A 20,385-nucleotide genomic window follows, 5' to 3' on the forward strand; every position below is an offset into this window, starting at 1 on the left:
GATTGAACTCGTTCCCCCTGCACTGGAAGGTGAAGTCTTAACCACTGGACTGCCAGGGAAGCCCCTGTAAAGGGACTTTGAGAACAAAAAGTTTAAGAGCCATTGTCCAAGACCAAATGAAATGCTGACACTACTGCTATAACCTGGAAATTTCTTAGGAAAGTGGCAGTGAGGGGGGAATTAAAGCTGAGATTCTTAAATTAAATCTATCTTTTGAACAATGGCTGATGTTCACTCACTTTGCGACCCCATGGACTGTAGCATGCCAGGCTTCCCTGTTCCTCACCATCTCCTGGAGCTTGCTCAAATTCATGTCCATTGAGTCTGTGATGCCATCCAACCATATTGTCCTCTGTCAACCCCTTCCCCTCCTGCCTTCACTCTTTCCCAGCATCAGGGTCTTTTCCAGTGAATCAGCTCTTCACATCAGGTGGCCAAAAGTATTGGAGGTTCAGCTTCACCATCAGTCTTCCAATGAGTATTCAGGGTTGATTTCTTTTAAGATTGACTGGTTTGATCTCCTTGCAGTCCAAGGGGCTCTTAAGAGTCTTCTCCAACAGCACAGAACAATGGTATACTCAGTATAAGCCTGAGATTTTCTACAGGAAATTCTTACCTTTTGGAAGTATATACTATAATGAGAGGTGAAATAATGTGATGTCTGAAATTTCTTTAATACAGTGGTGGTGGTGGTAAGTGAACAGATGAAATGAAATTGTGCTTTCAGTTGTTGAAACTGTGTGATTGGTACTTATGGATTCATTATAAAATTCTGTTTTGAGTATGTTTGAAAATTTTCAAATTTATTTCAAATGTTTCATCTCTACATAAACATTTTAATGTTATAGTCTTGGACACGAATAAAGCCTATTTGCTTGGAATGTCATAATAATTTAAAGCATATAAGTTACAGTTTTTTGGATATATGTAAATGCCTTTCTTCTAAAAAGTTCAAACTGATTTACCTTGACTGGTTTTTACAACATGAATACTCATTATCTATTTCTTTGACCTTTGCAACATGTTAGGGAAATTTGCAAAATAAAAACAGATAATTGAATACACATCAAAAGCTCATACAATGGAAAGCAATAGTATTGAATTTTTAGAATTAGCTGTAACACAGTATATATTATCAAAAAATCAGATCTGAGTTTGATTCCTGGCTCTGCTACTTTATATTATTGATAATAACATAACACTAATAGAAATAATGTACTCATGAGGCCAACATTAACTGAGCTTAATATGTGACAGGTTTTGTGCTAAATCTTTACATTAGTATATTCACTGAATCTTTTCAACAAAATCAGAAATAACTTTTGTTTTGTAAATAACTTGCCAGATGATCACATTTGGTAAAAGATTGAGTAGAAATTTGAAGCTGGGGCATGGATCAGCTGGATCAGCATCCTGGTTTTATCCTCCACTGCATGGCCTTGTCTTATCAGTGACTGCCATGAGCAAGTTATTTATTCTCTCTCAGCCTTAGTTTTATCTCTCATAAAATAGGAATTCAAATAGTAACTACCTCACACGCACAGGGATTACATTAGATAATACATGTAAAACACTTGATACAAGTGGCTAGCATGTAGGAAAATAAGAAATGCCAATTACTATTATTCTCATTACCTAGTTTGCTTCAATAAGTATTTGTGTTGACAACAGTGACAGGAAAATCAGAAGACTATTAAACGCAATGATGTATTTTATTTTCACCCAGAAATCATCTGGACAACCAAATACAAAATATGTCAGAAGTTCTAGAAGTTACTCTCCAATATGGTAACCACTAGCCACATGTGGCTACTGAGCACTTGAAGTGTGGTTGATAATTGAGTTAGGCTGTAAGTGATACACACATGTGTAATACACACATTCAAAGATTTAGAGTGAAAAAGAAAATATCTCATTCACATTCTTGGATTACTATAGCTATGTTGAGTTAAAAATATTAAAGTTAGCTCCACTTGTTATTTTTAAGTAATTTTCTAAGGTGACTATTAGAGTGTTTAAAATTACATAATGGCTCTTGTGTTTTGGGGACAGTGCTAGTCTGGAACTTGGGTTACTTCTAAGCGGCGTCACGCTTATGGAGCTTTTTGTATCCTTGTTCAAAAGTGTGAAATACTGCTACCTTCCTGAAAGTTAAAATCATTTACAATATGGCCAATCCTAGCTGTTGAGTGAGGAATTACATTGTGTTCTGTTCTTCCCCAATTCTATCATCACTTCCATCATTCATATTATAGACTTTCAAAGGAGAAGTTGTAAAAAATGGTGAGGATGGTTGTGCTGGAAAAATTGAAATATAACATTTGCTTAATAGTTTTGAAATTTTCATGCGCTGTACCATCCACTCAAATGCTAATATTGGATGTGTATTAATATAGAAATAGTTTTCAGCTTTGACTTGCTAGTTTAGCTTTTCTCAAAGTGTATTCCAAAAGAAAACTAATCCTGTAGAATTAGGGTGATCATACATCCTGGTTTTCCTGGCATAATCTCAATTTATACCTATTGTTCTGATACAAATATTAACGCTCATGCATTCAAAAGTGTCCCAGTTTGAGCAATAAATTATATGGCCACCCGATCTTCTCTAATGAAAAGATTGTTTTGTCAAATAAGTTTGGGAAATGTATCATACTCCACCCTCCTTTTAGAAATTTACAACACATACCGGGATTTGATAAGTCATACAATAAAGTAACTTGTTTAATTTCATTTAACTCATTGTTTCCTAAATTTACTTGATTGTGGAATTCCTTCTTTCCTGGAATACATATTCCCTAAGATGCATACATGCTCAATTGTGCCAATTCTTTGCAAAAATTCTGTGGACTGTAGCCCACCAGTTTCCTCAGTCCATGTCCAGGCAAGAATACCGGAGTGGGTTGCCATTTCTTCCCCCAGGGAATCTTCCTGACCCAGGGATCAATCCCACGTCTCCTGAGTCTCCTATATTGATAGATGGATTATTTACCACTGAACCACCTGGGAAGCATTAATATCCCAAGAACATACTTAAAACTGATTTAACCATACTTAGAATTTTTCAAGGCCAGATTTTTGACTAATAGTTGCAATTATTTTTATCACTATGTAAATAAATATAAAGTATTTATATAATAAACCTCTACCTTTTTTCTCAAGTGTAGCAGTGACGTGAACAGATACCTGTTTAAGGAAATGTCTTTTATTTATGATCAGGAAATCCAACACTGAAATCCTGATTCACTTAAGTAAATATTCACTGTGTGTCTTTTATACATCAAACCCCGGCCTAGTGCTGATAATTTAAAGAAGAATTAGACCATGATCATTATCTTCAGTTTGAATATAATTACACGGATAGATTTGCCTCCTCTGCAGGGACTTTTTCCCAACTTTTGGTTGGTTAGTTCTGTTTTCTAATTATATTTCTTTTTCTTGTCTAAAACTCTGGAAATGTTATGAAGTTTAGTGGTAGACCACATATTATCATGTTAGGTGCTTTAAGACAGGTGTAAACAGTGTTAGCAAAACAGAGAGGGTAACTGCTCAACCGTCCCCAGGGTCATTGAAAAGTACTTCACTGAGAAGGTGTTATGTGAGTTGTTGTTTAATCACTAAGTCATGTCTGACTCTTCTGTGATCCATGGAGCCCAGCAGGCTGCTCTGTGGGAGTAGAGAGCATTAAAATATTGACAGACACAGAAGGAGTAGAAGTATTTACAGGCAAGAGAATTATTTGTACAAAGAAGCAATGCCAGAAAAGCTTGTTTCATGCTGATGGGAGTAGATTAGGTGTGTTGGGGACAAATATAAGTTTGAGAAGATAATTGTGAACCACCTATATAGGCTCTTTAAACAGTATTTAAGGCTCCTGAAGAAATCTTGAGAAGTACCTATGCTTCTCATTACTATGACTTTATGACCTGGCTGAGTACTCATCTGTATTCAGCCATCTGTTTTGAAGATCCTGAAGAGCAACTTTCATAGGCATGTTAAAACTCTACCCAAAAAATACAATGTACTGAATCACCACTGTGTGTAACAGCATTTAGTCACTCCCCTTCAATAACATAATAATCATACTGTGCTTATATCTCATCTTATTATTTTGGCAAGGACTTCCTCTAGAAGGTACATGGTTGCTGCCATTGCTGGTGCTGTGTGCTTGTGTGTGCGCGCACACACAAGCATAGGCATATAATAGCATCGTATATATGTAAAAGGGGGCTTTATTCAGTGGTTTGGATGTCATTTAGTGTGAATGATTTTTAGATAATAAATAATTGTCCTAGTATATTGAGATGTTTCTAGTTTTTATCTTTTACAAATTTTTTAATTGCAGTCTGTTTACTAAAATAAGATGGCAAGGATAAACTGAAAACACACATACACAATAAAAAAATAAGATAAGTGGTTTCAGCATGTTCTAAATTAAGCACAGACTTTTAGTATGCTCTGTAATAGCAGTGTGACAGTAGGTTTTAGAAACTACTGGGATGTTTGGAATCAAGAATCTTTATTTTCCAACAGTTGAGAAGTTGCTTAATTCCACTAGAAAGTGTGACACCAGCCCCACACTGGCCTCACTTAACGATTAGCCAAATAGAAACAGAAGTTTAGAGATTTCACAGCTGCTGACAAAGAGTCCTTGGAAAGAGTTATGTTGGAATATTCTAACTGTTGCTAAAGAAAGGAATTAAAAAGGTCAGAAATAAGAAACCAGGAAGAAAACAAGCCTGTCAGCATTCAAAACTGATTACCAGGGAATTACTTCGTGGTTAAAAATCCACAGTGTTTCAGCAACTTATTTAGGAATGTTTATCCCAAGGACTGTCGCTGCATGTATTTTGCTACAAATAAATTTGCTTACCTTAACTCTATCAGAACTTTACAAACCACAACTGCTTGGGTTTGAATTTGCCAGTTTTCACAACAGCTACCAACTCCACTGGAAAACAGGAGCCTTCCAGGATGTGGGAGGGGCCCTGGTAGTCCCAGCGCCCAATTATGTGGCTGTCCCTTTTGTTATGGTTCACATTTTAGAAGAAGTCACATAATGAGGTGCAGCTTCTACCATTAACAACTGGGAGCCTGATAATTGTGTGGAAAGTGGAAATGTGCTCAGTCGTGTCCGACTCTTTGCGACCCCATGGACTTTAGCCTACTAGGCTCCTCTGTCCATGAGATTTTCCAGTCAACAGTACTGGAGTGGTTTGCCATTTCCTTCTCCAGGTCATCTTCCCCACCCAGGGATTGAACCCAGGTCTCCCGCATTGTAGACAGACGCTCTACCACCTGAGCCACCAGGGAAGCACAACCCCTTACACTGAGGGCTTCCCAGGTGGTTCAGTGCCTAAAGAATCCTCCTGCAATGCCAAAGACACAGATGTGGGTTCCACCCCTTGATTGGGAAGATTCTCGGCAAGAGGGCATGGCTACCCACTCCAGTACTATTGCCTGGAGAATCCCATGGACAGAGGAGCCTGGTGGGCTACAGTCCATCGCGTCTGAAAGAGTCTGACGTGACTAAGTGACTGAGCACACAGGCACCTCTACACTGAGTGTCAAAAAGGGAAACGGTGTTCTTCTAATCGAAAGCAGTCTGATAATTTACTTTCATTCTCTGTTGTTGTTCAGTTGCCAAGTCGTATCTGACTCTTTGCAACCTCATGGACTGCAGCATGCCCTGTCTCTCGCCACCTCCTGGAGTTTGCCCAATTTCATGTCCATTGAATGGGTGATGCCATCCAACCATCTCATCCTCTGTCATCCCCTTCTCCTCCTGCCCTCAGTCCTTCCCAGCATCAGGGTCTTTTCCAATGAGTCGGCTCTTCACATCAGGAGGCCAAAGTATTGGAGCTTCAGTTTCAGTCCTTCCAGTGAGTATTCAGGATTGATATCCTTTAAGATTGACTGGTTTGATCTCCTTGCTGTTCAAGGGACTCTAAAGAGTCTTCTTTAATTTGCTGTGATTCTCTAATTTCATTCTCTAATTTGCTTTGATACCTGTGGCATAAAAAATTATTGAAAAATTAAATACAATGATTTCTTTGAACAAACAAAAGAATCTTTCACTGGGATTAGAGAATCATAGTGCCTATAAAGGGGGGTACTGGGCTGGACATGAATTGAGCTTCAGAGAACCTGTACTCCATTTTCTACCTATTTATTGTTTGCTTAGTCTCCTCTAAGGTAGTTTAACTTTCTCAGTTTCAGTTTTATCATCTTTCAAATGGAAGTGATGATACCTGTAGCACAATGATGTAGGGATCAAGAGAGATAGTGTATTGCCAAAGTATTTCATTAAAACAGTAATTTACTATTCTGCCTCATTTTCCATCCCTGCCATAAACACAATTTTGCTGCTCTGAGTTCCTTGAACTCAGAGCTAGATTAAGGTGTGGGCCACATGGACAGCCCCAGCCCAGTGCCAACTTCTAATAGTACTGCACAGCCCTGAACTACATTGAAAATATGTTGCCAGATGATAGAGGCTTTGACCTGCTGTCCTCAGCAAAATGTAAAGTTTTTATCCCACTTCTGCCAAAAGAGGCAAGTCTTTGAGCAGATATAAAAATACAAAACAAAGCTCTCCTTGCTAGAATTAGCTCTCTATACTGAACTTTCTTGCAAATAAGCAGTAACAAATAACCAAAATGCCAAGGTCCAGGGCGTAGGTCACAATGCTGCTTAATGGGGATATGATTCATCTTTTCATTTAAAATTTTTAATCTATGAATAAGCATGCCACTAAGTGGTCACATTTTTTTTTCAGAGCATTGACTATGCTTTGGCCAGTGGAAGTCAACCAGTAAAGGAATTTGCTTTATGCAAAATTTTTTGTTGCTATAATTTTCCACACTCTTTGAATACATCCTCAACAAGTATTTTTGTATATTGGTTAAAAGAGGTGCCAAACCATTTTCCTGCCAATGATGCTCAGATTTTCTTGCATTTGTGATGCTTTTCCCATGTATTTCCATCTACAAATATGTTGTCTTTACTCCACTTTGCTCACTACTCATCTTTTGAGTACATTAAAACTAATCAGTTCCTCTATTATACCTTCCTGTCCCCCTTAGTTCCCCACAGGGAATTATAATATTTTCTTGATTCTAAAACAGCAACTTTTTTTTTGAAAATCAAAGCAAAGCAAATAAAATGTTAAAGATATGTATCAGTTTTAAGACATGTTCCAATAGCAAAACACTAAAGTGATCAAACAAGTTTTAAAATCTGGGGAGTGGGGTAATTGCTATCTCTTAGGAGCATTTCAGGCACACAGTATACTCTCTCTTTAGTATTTCTTTATCCATCTGACTGTAAGGAATATGAATTTGTCCCATGAGACTCACACGAAGCAAAAATCATATTGCCTTATGTTGAAAAATCAAAATAAACCTTGCTCCGAACTCTCTTGCTAGCATGTTTCATACTGACTGATACTAGAGAGCTCTTCCTTGAGATGGTTCATGATTCCCAGGGGCTTTGTATAGTATCCTGTGTCATCAAGGAGGAAAAGATTCTTGAGTTGAGTTCATTCTAGTTGTCTAGTTGTCTTGCCCGTTGGTCAAGCCCATGCCACCTAGTTTAAGTTAGGCTACTTTCTTGCTATGTAGTACCCTACCTCCATGATCGTCTCAGCCCCAGAAGCAATCTCCAAGACGCAGAGGACCACAGAGATAGAAATTGAGTCGGTCGTCTCCTACATCCATCCCCTGTCAGGGGTCCTTCTGCCTACTGAGATCTGAGTGGGCATAAAATTCAAGTCCCCATGCACCTCAAGAAAACACCTCTAGGTTTCAATCACCCCCTTTCTTCAATTCCAAATAATAGACTTCTATCCATGCCCTTTCTGTGATAATCCAGTATTATCTTCCTCAGTGGGCCTGAATCCAGAAAAGTTAAACTTCATTTCTAAAGAATTCTGTTTGCGTTTTTTGAGCAAGGAAGGGGCAATCGCAATATAAAGGGAGAAAGATCTTACCTTTTCAGCTGCAAGATAGTAAAGGGGATCATCTGTTTTACCACAGTGAATAGACAGAAGGGAAAACTAAAAGTAACATTAAGCAACAATCAAGATTTAGCAGTTGAATTAGTGTGTATGTCCACCCTCTCCCAATAACCAGTGGTCTTCCTGAGGGTGGGAGCTATGTTTTCCTCATGGATAGGTCCTCAACTCTCAATATAGTTTTATTATATGTTATCAATCAATAAATATTGGATCCATGGATTGAGTGTATTATAGATGGTTATAGATTACTTTCAGAGTAATGCTGGCTTTAAGAATTTTTAGGTGCATTAAAGTGTAAAGCTAGTTGAATAGAACTCAGAAAAATATTTTTGCTCTCCAACCATACCATTTCAATGAATTTTCCTTCTGAGATACAAGGAATATTGCTTGTCAAACATGTAAATTGGAATTTAAGTATTCTGGGACCTAAAATAGATTTCAGCTCTGTTTTTTACTCCAGAAAAGTCATTTTATCTTCTTGTGCCACTGTGTCTATTCACAAAATGCTAAGTTAGTAAAGTGTTCTGAATTTAGATGAAAAGTACACACTGTTCATTGAAGGCATAAAAATATCTTTGAAAGTGAAATATTTGATGCTGTACACAGATACTTGTACTTTGCTTTTGTTACATATTTAGCAGTGAATTTATGTCACTGATAAATATCAAGAACATTTCATGAGAGAACAAGGTAGTACCTTGGTTACTATGAAGTCACCAGAGTTCACTTCAAAGCCTGTGTGATTTCACTACCTCTGTTCATAAAATTCCCTCATTTAAAATGTCATTTTAAGCCAACTTTCAACCTTGTAGCTAAAGCCCCATGCTGTTGCTTTTCTGCTACTGCTAAGTCACTTCAGTCGTATCCGACTCTGTGCGACCCCATAGACGGCAGCCCACCAGGCTCCCCTGTCCCTGGGATTCTCCAGGCAAGAACACTGGAGTGGGTTGCCATTTCCTTCTCCAATGCATGAAAGTGAAAAGTGAAAGTGAAGTCGCTCAGTTGTGTCCGACTCTTCACAACCCCATGGACTGCAACCTACCAGGCTCCTCCATGGGATTTTCCAGGCAAGAGTGCTGGAGTGGGTTGCCATTGCCCTCTCCGCATTCTTTCACTACCTGATAAATATTCACCACTGGAGCTCTGTCACATGTGAGTGATCACAGTCACTCTGATAGAAACTCCTTATGGGACTTGTTATAGACAAATTAGAGAAAAGAGCTTAAACTCAAAAGACCAAAATAACCCACAAAGGTTTATTTATGCAGTATATATGTATCAAGATATCTTAGGCAAGGAGCTACTGCAGGCCCTGATGACAGCTCTGATTGATCAGTGTTATTTCCAGATGTAGGATTGCTATTTCCAGGTGTGGGAACAACACAAATGCAAATAACTACTTCAGGACATAAGGTGATGAATACTGTAAGAGGAACAGAGTCGAAAGGGGTAGTGACAACTTTCAGCTAGAGGAACTGGGCATTTCCCCTCAGGAGAGCCACTGAACTGTGCCTTAGAAAATGGGTTGCATACCATTCATACAAAGGATGACTAGGAGAGAAGGTATTCCAAATGCAAGGAGTGCCTTGAGCAAAGGCACACACTCAGGCCTCAACAAGCAAATCTGCTCCCCCAAACAACAGCAAACATTCATATTTCATCAGTCTTCCTACTTGGGTATATTCAGTGTGTACTTTTCACTAGAATAATAGAAGATATTATCATGAAACATACTCTATAATAACTATATATTCAAAATTGACCTAGAGAATATATGTCAAGAATAAATACAACTTTCTGAGTTTTCTTTGATTGCTTTTCACATTTTTCTAGTCAAAGTAAGTTCTTCGTTCAGAAGAGCTATTTATTAGAGAGAATTCTCGAGAAGCAGAACCAATAGAATGTGTGTGTGTGTGTGTGTAAATATGTGTGTACATGTACATGTATACAGATATACATATATCTGTATATACACAGATGGTCTGCTCTCCATATCCACAGATAAGGCGGGCCAACTGTATTCATTGTACTAAATCATTTTATTTAAAGGATTTGAGTATCCATGAATATTGGAATCCATGAGGACTTCGGCAATCAAACCTCCATAGATACTAAGGACTGACTTTTTACGTATGTCTATGCATATATACCTATATATACCTTTCATATTTATTCTAGAGAGACTGTTATTTTAAAGAGTTGTCTCATATGACTGTAGGAGCTGGCAAATCTGATATTGAGAGGGCTGGTCGAGAAGCTGGATACTTTAGCAGGAGTTGCTGTGGTAGTCTTGAGTCTGAAGTCAGCCTAGGGACAGAATTCCTTTCTTCAGGGAACTTCCATTTCTTCTCTCAAGGTCTTCAACTATTTGGATGAAGCCCATCTGCATTATGAAGTATAATATGCTTTACATGATTTAAAGAATAATGTCAAAAATGTAAAAATATATTTTCACAGCAACATCTAGACTAATGTTTGATGAAACAACTGGGTACTATAGCTTAATCAAGTTGCCACAGGAAAGTGATCATCATAGTTACGATGAATCATGAAACATGGCAGTAATGGAAAGGGATAAACAGTCTTTGTTTGTGGTTCATCACAGTTTTGCAAACATTTTTGTACATATAAGGTTAAAAACCCTCTGAGGAAAGAAGGGAACATATGGCTATCAACAGTTTCTAAATGACAAATCTGAGGCCCAGAGAAATTCAGAATCTTAAAGGAGCTAGAAGTGGCACAGTTGGTATCAGAATGGAACTGATGTCTTATGACTCATCTAATCTTTCCATTGCACTTTCTACTAGTGATCCAATCAAATTTCCTATAACATTTATTTTCTGTAACACTCTCTTGACAATTCTATCTCTCCAACTAAATTCGAAGATGTACCTTTTTTACAGACAACTCTGTTGTGTCCTATATATAATTGAATATCAATAAATGTTTTATAAGAGTGAATTCTGCTACAAATCCGATTTATGCTGAGTAACAATTTGTTTATATAGCTTATGGTGACAGACTCCTTGGATTAGTTTTCAAGGCATGTGGAAGAAACTTGTTGCAGTGATTTTATAAGGCTGCTGCTGCTGCTAAGTCGCTTCAGTCGTATCCGACTCTGTGCAACCCCACAAACAGCAGCCCACCAGGCTCCCCTGTCCCTGGGATTCTCCAGGCAAGAACACTGGAGTGGATTGCCATTTCCTTCTCCAATGCATGAAAGTGAAAAGTGAAAGTGAAGTCGCTTGGCTAGCAAGTCTGAAAAGCCTAAATTCTCCATATTGTGTACTGTGCTGTGCTAAGTTGCTTTGGCCGTGTCCAGCTCTTTGCGACCTCATGGACTGTAGCCCACCAGGCTCCTCAGTCCATGGATTCTCCAGGCAAGAATACTGGAGTCGGTTGCCATGCCATTTTCCAGGGGATCTTCCTGATCAAGGGAATGAACGCACATCTCCTGCATTGCAGGCAGATTCTTTACCACTGAGCCCCCAGGGAAGTCCAAATTCTCTACTCTGTGACAACCTGGAGGGGTGGAATGGGGTGAGAGATGGGAGAGAGGTTCATGAGACATGAGACATACATATACCTATGGCCGATTCATGTTGATATATGGCAGAAACTAACACAATAATGTAAAGCAATTATCCTCCAGTTAAAAAAAAAACTTTTTTTAGGTGAGGCTTATGAGTCCTGTGAACATGGGCAAGTTGCTTAGCTTCTCCAAGGACTGATTTCTTTATTTGTAAAAATGAAAATGATACCAGAACCTCAGAAATGTATTGTGTGAATTGAAAGTGTGTTGCTACATGTATAATAGGTATGAATAGCTCCATATAACTCAAGGTACAAGAGTTGTCATGGTTCTTTATTTTCTAAATATCAGTTCAGTTCAGTTCAGTCACTAAGTCGTGTCCGACTCTTTGCGACCCCATGAATCACAGCACACCAGGCCTCCCTGTCCATGACCATCTCCCAGAGTTCACTCAGACTCACCTTCATCGAGTCTGTGATGCCATCCAGCCATCTCATCCTCTGTCAGCTCCTTTTCCTCCTGCCCCCAAATCCCTTCCAACATCAGAGTCTTTTCCAATGAGTCAACTCTTTGCATGAGGTGGCCAAAGTACTGGAGTTTCAGCTTTAGCATCATTCCTTCCAAAGAAATCCCAGGGCTGATCTCCTTCAGAATGGACTGGTTGGATCTCCTTGCAGTCCAAGGGACTCTCAAGAGTCTTCTCCAACACCACAGTTCAAAACCATCAATTCTTCGGTGTTCAGCCTTCTTCACAGTCCAACTCTCACATCCATACATGACCACAGGAAAAACCATAGCCTTGACTAGACGGACCTTAGTCAGCAAAGTAATGTCTCTACTTTTGAATATACTAACTATGTTGGTCATAACTTTTCTTCCAAGGAGTAAGCGTCTTTTAATTTCATGGCTGCAATCACCATCTGCAGTGATTTTGGAGCCCCCCAAAATAAAGTCTGACACTGTTTCCACTGTTTCCCCATCTATTTGCCATGAAGTGATGGACCGGATGCCATGATCTTCGTTTTCTGAATGTTGAGCTTTAAGCCAACTTTTTCACTCTCCTCTTTCACTTTCATCAAGAGGCTTTTTAGCTCCTCTTCACTTTCTGCCATAAGGGTGGTGTCATCTGCACATTTGAGGTTATTGATATTTCTTCCGGCAATCTTGATTTCAGCTTGTGTTTCTTCCAGTCCAGCGTTTCTCGTGATGTACTCTGCATAGAAGTTAAATAAGCAGGGTGACAATATACAGCCTTGATGTACTCCTTTTCCTATTTGGAACCAGTCTGTTGTTCCATGTCCAGTTCTAACTGTTGCTTCTTGATCTGCATACAGATTTCTCAAGAGGCAAGTTAGGTGGTCTGGTATTCCTATCTCTTTCAGAATTTTCCGCAGTTTATTGTGATCTACACAGTCAAAGGCTTTGGATTAGGCAATAAAGCAGAAATAGATGTTTTTCTGGAACTTTCTTGCTTTTTCCATGATCCAGCGGACGTTGGCAATTTGATCTCTGGTTCCTCTGCCTTTTCTAAAACCAGCTTGAACATCAGGGAGTTCATGGTTCACGTATTGCTGAAGCCTGGCTTGGAGAATTTTGAGCATTACTTTATTAGCATGTGAGATGAGTGCAATTGTGTGGTAGTTTGAGCATTCTTTGGCATTGCCTTTCTTTGGAATTGGAATGAAAAGTGACCATTTCCAGTCCTGTGGCCACTGCTGAGTTTTCCAAATTTGCTGCCATACTGAGTGCAGCACTTTCACAGCATCATCTTTCAGGATTTGAAACAGCTCAACCGGAATTCCATCACCTCCACTAGCTTTGTTCATAGTGATGCTTTCTAAGGCCCACTTGACTTCACATTCCAGGATGTCTGGCTCTCGATTAGTGATCACATCATTATGATTATCTGGGTCGTGAAGATCTTTTTTGTACAGTTCTTCCATGTTTCTTGCCACGTCTTCTTAATATCTTCTGCTTCTGTTAGGTCCAGACCATTTCTGTCCTTTATCGAGCCCATCTTGGCATGAAATGTTCCCTTGGTATCTCTAATTTTCTTAAAGAGATCTCTAGTCTTTCCCATTCTGTTGTTTTCCTCTATTTCTTTGCATTGATCACTGAAGAAGACTTCTTATCTCTTCTTGCTATTCTTTGGAACTTAGATGCTTATATTTTTCCTTTCCTCCTTTGCTTTTCACCTCTCTTCTTTTCACAGCTATTTGTAAGGTCTCCCCAGACAGCCATTTTGCTTTTTTGCATTTCTTTTCCATGGGGATGGTCTTGATCCCTGTCTCCTCTACAATGTCACGAACCTCATTCCATAGTTCATTAGGCACTCTATCTATCAGATCTAGGCCTTTAAATCTATTTTCACTTCCACTGTATAATCATAAGGGATTTGATTTAGGTCATACCTGAATGGTCTAGCGGTTTTCCCTACTTTCTTCAATTTAAGTCTGAATTTGGTAATAAGGAATTCATGATCTAAGCCACAGTCAGCTCCTGGTCTTGTTCTTATTGACTGTATAGATCTTCTCCATCTTTGGCTGCAAAGAATATAATCAATCTGATTTCAGTGTTGACCATCTGGTGATGTCCATGTGTAGCGTCTTCTCTTGTGTTGTTGGAAGAGGGTGTTTGCTATGACCAGTGCATTTTCTTGGCAGAACTCTATTAGTCTTTGCCCTGCTTCATTCCGCATTCCAAGGCCAAATTTGCCTGTTACTCCAGGTGTTTCTTGACCTCCTACGTTTGCATTCCAGTCCCCTATAATGAAAAGGACATCTTTTTTAGGTGTTAGTTCTAAAAGGTCTTGTAGGTCTTCATAGAACCGTTCAACTTCAGCTTCTTCAGCGTTACTGGTTGGGGCATAGACTTGGATAACTGTGATATTGAATGGTTTGCCTTGGAGACAAACAGAGATCATTCTGTCATTTTTGAGATTGCATCCAAGTACTGCATTTTGGACTCTTTTGTTGACCATGATGGCTACTGCATTTCTTCTAAGGGATTCCTGCCCGCAGTAGTAGATATAATGGTCATCTGAGTTAAATTCACCCATTCCAGTCCATTTTAGTTCACTGATTCCTAGAATGTTGACGTTCACCCTTGCCATCTCTTTTTGACCACTTCCAATTTGCCTTGATTCATGGACCTTACACTCCAGGTTCCTATGCAATATTGTTCTTTACAGCATCGGGTCTTGCTTCTGTCACCTGTCATATCCACAGCTGGGTATTGTTTTTGCTTTGGCTCCATCCCTTCGTTCTTTCTGGAGTTATTTCTCCACTGATCTCTAGTAGCATATTGGGCACCTAATGACCTGGGGAGTCCCTCTTTCAGTATCCTATCATTTTGCCTTTTCATACTGTTCATGGGGTTCTCAAGGCAAGAATACTGAAGTGGTTTGCCATTTCCTCTCCAGTGGACCACATTCTGTCAGACCTCTCCACCATGACCCGCCCATCTTGGGTTGCCCTGCAGGCATGGCTTGGTTTCACTGAGTTAGACAAGGCTGTGGTCCTAGTGTGATTGGATTGACTAGTTTTCTGTGAGTATGGTTTCAGTGTGTCTGCCCTCTGATGCCCTCTTGCAACACCTACCACCTTACGTGGGTTTCTCTTACCTTGGGTGTGGGGTATCTCTTCACGGCTGCTCCAGCAAAGCACAGCTGCTGCTCCTTACCTTGGACGAGGGTTATCTCCTTACCGCCGCCATTCCTGACTTTCAACATGGGATAGCTCCTCTAGGCCCTATCACAACTTATCAAAGTCAATAAATGAAGTCCAGTATAAGTGATTAATTGAGGTTACCCTCACAGGAGCTTACAAAAGCCCTGAGGCTTACATATTCCTATGAAAATCTGGAAGAGCCTGGCTCTTGGTCAACAGGGATGGCTACTATCCATCTCTGGTTCTCAGCAATAGTTGGGCCCTACTTCTATGCCACATACTGGAGAGGGCCTCCTTGGGTGGCCTGACCAATATATAATTGCAGTGTTTCTCTCTATCAACTCCTTGGTCAAAAATGATTTACTCCAGGTGCTTAACATGCAGCCTTTAATGATAATTATCACAGGTATTCAAACATCCATTCTCATATGTGCTGTGCTGTGCTTAGTCTCTCAGTCCTGTCCAATTCTTTGCAACCCCATGAACTGTAGCCCACCAGGCTCTTCTGTCCATGGGGGTTCTCCAGGCAAGAATACTGGAGTGGGTTGCCATGTCCTCTTCCAGGGGTCTTCCTAACCCAGGGATAGAATCCAGGTCTCCCTCATTGCAGGCAATTCTTCATCATTTAAGCCACCAGGACTTGTTATCTCCAGAATGCTGAGTCAAGCACTCGAAGATTCTACAATCTTCCCCGTGTTTCAACTGGGGAACAACCTCCAGGGTTGGGTCACTCTTTTAAAGCCTCCATTTTTGTCTCTTTTGGGACAATGCAGTTTAATCCCTGTATTGGCAGTGGGCTTTGAAATGAGTCCTGAAACTCACTCTGAGGTAAAAGAAATCTAAAATTCAAAGGTGTTCAGTTCAATTCAGTTGCTCAGTCATGTCCGACTCTTTGTGATCCCATGAACCACAGCACGCCAGGCCTCCCTGTCCATCACCAACTCCTGGAGTCTACCCAAACCCATGTCCATCCAGTCGGTGATGTCATCCAACCATCTCATCCTCTGCCATCCCACCATCTCATCCTCTGCCATTCCCTTCTCCTCCTGCCCTCAATCTTTCCCAGCATCAGGGTCTTTTCAAATGAGTCAGCTCTTTGAATCAAGTGGCCAAAGTACTGGAGTTTCAGCTTCAATACCAGTCCCTCCAAAGAACAACCAGTACTGATCTCCTTTAGAATGGACTGGTTGGATCTCCTGCAGTCCAAGGGACTCTCAAGAGTTTTATCCAACACCGCAGTTCAAAAGCATCAATTCTTCAGTGTGCAACTTTCTTTATAGTCCAACTCTCACATCCATACCTGACCACTGGAAAAACCATAGCCTTGACTAGATGGACCTTTGTTGGCAAAGTAATGTCTCTGCTTTTAAATATGCTGTCTAGGCTGGTCATAACTTTCCTTCCAAGGAGTAAGCGTCTTTTAATTTCATGGCTGCAATCACCATCTGAAGCAATCTTGGAGCCTAGAATAATAAAGTCAGCCACTGTTTCCACTGTTTCCCATCTATTTCCCATGAAGTGATGGGACCGGATGCCATGACCTTAGTTTTCTGAATGTTAAGCTTTAAGCCAACTTTTTCACTCTCTTCTTTCACTTTCATCAAGAGGCTGTTTAGTTCTTCTTCACTTTCTGCCATAAGGGTCGTGTTATGTGCATATCTGAGGTTATTGATATTTCTCATGGCTTGTGATTCCAGCTTGTGCTTCCTCCGGCCCAGCGTTTCTCATGATGTACTCTGCATATAAGTTAAATAAGCAGGGTGACAATATAAAGGTGTAGGGCCCTGGTATTATTCCTTGGTGAAAACACAATAGAAAAAAATCAAAATATTGATTAATTTATCAATAAATTACATTGATGCACAGGCAAATCACTCAGCATAGAATAATTGCTCAACATATGTTCCTTTTTATCAAGTTATTTGGAAAACTGTAAGTGCACATTGATTATGATCCATTGAACCTTCTGTATTTCGGGAAGCAAAGGGTACGGGGCAATGATCCTGGCTTTTGCAGTCACACAGATCAGGCGTTGACTCCTGAGTCTGCTGTTTAGTATCTTTGTGCAGTTAGGTGACTCATATCACTCAGCCTCAGTTTTTCTTCTGTAAAATTAATTGTGCTGGTTCAATGCACATAACCTGTAGCCTTAGGCTTCAGCTGACAAGACACATAAGGATTTCACATTGAGGGCTTCTCTAGTGGCTCAGTGATGAAGAATCCACCTGCTGATGCAGGAGACACGGGTTCAATCCCTGGCCCTGGAAAATCCCACATGCTCTGGAGCAGGTAAATTTGTGCACCACAACTACTGAGTCTGTGCTTAGGAACCATAACTCCTGAGGCTCTTGCACCACACTACTGAAGCCTATAGGCCCTAAAGCCTGTGCTCCGCAACAGTAGCAGTCATCTCAATGAGAAGCTTCCCACAACAACTAGAGAGCAGCCCTTGCTCGCTGCAACTAAAGAAAAGTCCATGCAGCAATGGAGGCCCAGCACAGCCAAAAAATAACTGACTAATAAATAAATGTATTATATTTCACATTTATAATAATGTCTCTAACTCTCAAGGCTTTGAGACCATCTCCTCAACAATAAAAAAATCAGGTTTTTGATGGCAGCCCTTCCTGGTGGCTCAGATGGTAAATAATCTGCCTGCAACGTGGGAGACCTGGGTTTGATCTCTGGGTTGGGAATCCACAGAGGAGGGCATGGCAACCCTCTCTAGTATTCTTGCCTGGAGAATCCCCATGGACGGAGGAGCCTGGTGGGCTACAGTTCATGCGGTCGCAAAGAGTTGGACAAGATTGAGCAACTAAGCACAGCACAGCACTTCCCACTAATTTAATTGTGTCTGGGAGGCCCTGTGGGTGAGGTTTGCCTTCAGTCATTTTTTCTCCTGTCCCTACTCTTAGCCTCAGGCTGCTGTTCTCATGTTTCTCTCCCTTTCTGAGCAGTAGAAAAATTCCTGTCAGGTCTCATGATGAGAGATATTTCAAGTTAGTTCCCTAGAACCAGATTTGCAGGTAGGTCCCAGCTGTAGCACACTCATACCTGGTGAGAAGCAATGTCAGGGAAGGTCATGTGCAGACTCTTGCTGCCACATCCATGCCTTTCTTTGACATTCAGACAAGCTACCAGCTTAGAGCTGTTCTATATCTTCTCAGAACTTCTAAGATCCCTTTCTCCAGGCCGGCCTCCTTCAAAGAATCCTAGGCCCCTCCAATTGTTTGTGGGTGTCTGAATACAATATGTGGATCAGGTTTAAATTCTCACTTACAGATATCCTGTACCCGTGCAAAACAAGATGTGTGTCAAGATGTCTATGTCAGTCCTTAGGAGCACTCTGTGATGGTCACAAAGTCCCTGGGACATTTTGCAACAAGAAGCTGTGCTATTAGGCACAAATAGAGGATCTCATATCATGCTTCAACCTTGACCTGGTCCAAAATATCCCTTAAAGCAACTAGCGTCTTCCACACAGTAAGATCTCAGTAAATAGAAGTCCCTTTCTATCTCCTTTGCTTAAGAACAGTTTGATGTATTTGCCAGACAGTTGACTATAAATCATATTTTATCTTTATGCCAAGCAAACTGCTTTTATAGTAATAAAATCTGAGACCCAAAGTCCTCTGGGTCATATTGTTAAAACAGAGCTCCCCAGGACTTGGGATCTTACTATCAATGTAGTCTATGTGGTTGTCAGCTTAACTGGCTTAGTCAGAAACACAACTAGTGGAATGTACAGTAAATTACCAGGGAAAGTCAGGGTATTACACCATGGTAAGAGCCATTTCATGCTGTACCCCAACAAGCAAGAAATTCATACCAAAAAATGGAGCAGAACAAAACTGGCTCCTTGAGTGCCATGTGACAGAGACATATAGGGTAAGACACTATAGAGTTAAGAGTGTAGGGCCAAGAAAATCATTAAAATTCTTCCCCAGAACTTACAAATAAGGTAGGAAGTAAAGTGTTTGGAAGCTACGCTGCAGGGAAATGAAGCCTCTATAAAGTTTATATTTAGGTGAACTTTGATCTTTTGCCAATGTAAAGAATAAGCACTATTTATTAATACCTGTTGGAGAAGGAATCAGCAACCCACTTCAATATTCTTGCCTGAAAAAATCCCATGGCACTAAAGAAAAGTCTCAATTTAAGCACAGAAAAACACGGCTTTAGACATTCTTGGAAAAAAAACAATGATTAGTACTGGAAAAGGTGTCCAGGTCTGATGAAACCTGAGACTGTTCTTTTTATTACAAAAGGATTAGGATTCTCACAAAATCTTTAAAGAAGAACTTAAAATTGATTAAAAAAACACTTGTGTGATGTTTATAGTTATAAGCCTTTTACATAGTTACTTGCTTTAAAACAAGCATGTGAAGTACTGTTGGCTCCATTCTATACGAAAAGCAACTGAGGAAAAGTTTGCTTAAAAACACAGGGTAAGAAAAGAGGCAGAATTAAAAATCAAGTCATCATTATTAAATATAGGTATCATATAACCTAAAATTCCATTTCTAGGTTACGGTAATTTCATTTGAATTCAAATGAAAGCATATGTTCACATAAAAAATATATATATACAAAAGTTCAAGGCAGTATTATTCAGCCAAAATGTGGAAAAAAACCAAATGCCCATTAGGGGACAAATGGAGAAAAAAATGTTATTTCTACATATAAGGAATGAAATATTATTCAACTGCAAAAAGGAAAGGACTGATATATACTACAATATGGACAAAGGCAATGCCAAAGAATGTTCAAACTACCGCACAATTGCACTCATCTCACATGCTAGTAAAGTAATGCTCAAAATTCTCCAAGCCAGGCTTCAGCAATACACGAACCGTGAACTTTCAGATGTTCAAACTGGTTTTAGAAAAGGCAGAGGAACCAGAGATCAAATTGCCAACATCCACTGGATCATGGAAAAAGCAAGAGAGTTCCAGAAAAACATTTATTTCTGCTTTTTGACTATGCCAAAGCCTTTGACTGTGTGAATCACAATAAACTGTGGAAAATTCTGAAAGAAATGGGAATACCAGACCACCTGACCTGCCTCTTGAGAAACCTGTATGCAGGTCAAGAAGCAACAGTTAGAACTGGACATGGAACAACAGACTGGTTCCAAATAGGAAAAGGAGTCCGTCAAGGCTGTATATTGT

The 20,385-nt window shown here is 39.9% G+C and overlaps 1 long non-coding RNA gene across 1 annotated transcript in view; it reads left to right on the top strand.

The window, feature by feature from the left end:
• Positions 1-5,640: 5,640 nt before the first annotated feature.
• The window catches only part of LOC132659720 (uncharacterized), a 38,247-nt gene continuing 23,502 nt past the window's right edge, over positions 5,641-20,385 (top strand). Inside the window, exon 1 of the long non-coding RNA XR_009600459.1 lies at positions 5,641-5,879. This is a non-coding gene — a long non-coding RNA (uncharacterized LOC132659720). The remainder of the gene's footprint in view (positions 5,880-20,385) is intronic.

The sequence above is a fragment of the Ovis aries genome, chromosome 4 (genome assembly GCF_016772045.2).
Source record: "Ovis aries strain OAR_USU_Benz2616 breed Rambouillet chromosome 4, ARS-UI_Ramb_v3.0, whole genome shotgun sequence".
In the NCBI taxonomy this organism is placed as follows: domain Eukaryota; kingdom Metazoa; phylum Chordata; class Mammalia; order Artiodactyla; family Bovidae; genus Ovis; species Ovis aries.